This window comes from Lepidochelys kempii, chromosome 15 (genome assembly GCF_965140265.1).
Source record: "Lepidochelys kempii isolate rLepKem1 chromosome 15, rLepKem1.hap2, whole genome shotgun sequence".
Lineage (NCBI taxonomy): Eukaryota > Metazoa > Chordata > Testudines > Cheloniidae > Lepidochelys > Lepidochelys kempii.
In genome coordinates, this window is record NC_133270.1 from 13,168,497 (window position 1) to 13,170,725 (window position 2,229).

Consider the following 2,229-nt stretch of genomic DNA (forward strand, 5'->3'; position numbering starts at 1 on the left):
AGCCTAGCTCCACCTGTAGACAGAGCCTCAGGCTGCATAGGCACAGAGAAGGGCAGGCTCTCTAAGTGCCCACTGGTGAAGGGCCCTGGAACATTATAAGCTGCACTGCAGCCAGGGAGAAGGTGTTTTTACTAACAGCTATCTGCACTGAGCAGCGTTAGCCAGGGCCCAAGAGTTCAAAAACCAGACCGGTAAACCAAAATAAACATGGGTTTGTTTTCACCTTGAAATGAACACAAACCCTGTTCCCAATGAACCCTCATCCCACACCAGCGTCTTATAGCAAACAAACAGAAAACTTAAAGGAAAGAAAGAGCATCCTGTAAGGATAAGTGCAAGAGATTCTAAGTGATAACCAAGTAGGCAAGTGGATGACCAGGTGATTGTGGACATGAGAGGGAAAAGGCAGAAAAGCTTTATGCAAAAACATGTGTCACAATGTTCATCACCAGGTAACACCACTAAACTGGAACCAATTATGTGTTTGAAATAGGACACACAGCAACCACACTCAAGATTTTACTTTGCTGCTGATAATGAGGTGCTCTCCATGTGTCTCATTTCCTTTTTATTAAGGCTTTCAGGGGGCCTTTACAACAACTTGTTTACATGCACAAACAGAGGGAGCACGAGCAGTTCAGATGAGGTCAAACAGATCTGCAAAATGCCAAAGCCAAACAGAAGCAAGCCAGTGAAAACTGGAGAGGTCAGAGAATGGAGTCAAGTATGCATCTGGGGGTAAAAGACTAATGCTTAATAAAATTACAGCAAAGCTGTCCAGTCTCTAACTACAGAGAGCAGCAAGAAAGGAAAATGGATGTAATGCTCTGAGTTAGGCCAAAATGATTCACTGAGAAGAACTGTGTAGACCTGTTACATAGCAGACAACTGAGGAACAAAGGGCTCTCCCTCTGCATGAAGCTGGATTTCCTTGTTCTATATTCCCAAGGCTGGAGGTTCTGTTAGCCAAGTCTGACTAACCATCTGTACCAGTAGGCCATTCACAGGCACCAGCCCTCACAGAACTATTTTTGACAACTTGATGAACCACTGCCATGTCCCTATTTCTAAAGATCCCCAGGAATCCTTTTCTTTGCAACAGGGCTACCCAGTTCTCTTTGTGAAGTGTCTGACTCTGACTCACCTTCATAGCTTTCTCTTCAAAGCACTTTTCAGGCATTAAAGTAGTTCTACCACCACCCCTGTGATGCAGGAAAACATCATCCCCATTTCACAGAAGGGGGGACTGAGACAAAGAGGTGAAGTTAGCAGTCTGTGACAGCAAAGGCATGTAGAAGGTCATCTTGTCATCCGGTTTTAATGGTCAGCATGGTAGCGATATGACCAATGTCTCCTGGGAGAGAGAACAATAGCGGAATCTTCTACCATTTAAATTCTGTTGCATTCCTTGTGGTATTCAAAGGAACTAACAGAAACCTGCAGCAATTTTGATCACCCAAGAAGTCTGAAGTCTCGAAAGATGGTGGCAAATTAATTGCTAGAGGTTACTTCACATCAGTTATTCCAACCTAAGCAGGATGGTCTTTTGTACTTCACCTGGCCTTCATCTAAGCTGGTGCTAGGACGGTGTGAAATAGGGAAGTTTGGAGGATAAAAATAAAACCAAGGCACTTATTTGGTCCAGACCATGCCCCATTTTTAGTGATCCACTTGCCCTAGCACGTGTGCTATACCAGTTCCTATTTGGGGCTGAGAAGGATCTAAAGGAGCAGTATGTATGTGGCTGCAGCAAAGTTAAGCCTTTGTTTCTGTTGCTGCTTATCTCATATCCACTCCGTGGAGCTTAGAGGAGGCACTCAATCTCTCTGTGAAACTCACACTCACAATGCAAAAGTAATCAGCAATGCACTAATTATATGAGAAAGTCATTAGTCCTTGGGCACTGAGGGTTTAATGGATTAAGTTATCAGTAATTTGCAATAGTTACAAAGTAATTTTAATAATATGGCAATAAACACAACCTGACACCCCCACACTACAGACACGCAATGCTGACTCCCCCACACACTGACAATGACACACACCACACACACCAACACATCCACACCTTAAAGGAAACATACAAACCCCTGACACAGACTGAGACACACCCGCTCACAAGTAACACTCCGCTCCATCTCTCTCTCTCTCTCACACACACCCCACGCTTACCCATTCAACTTTGTGAAATCCAGTACCCACTCCAAATGACACACCCCAACTCCCCAC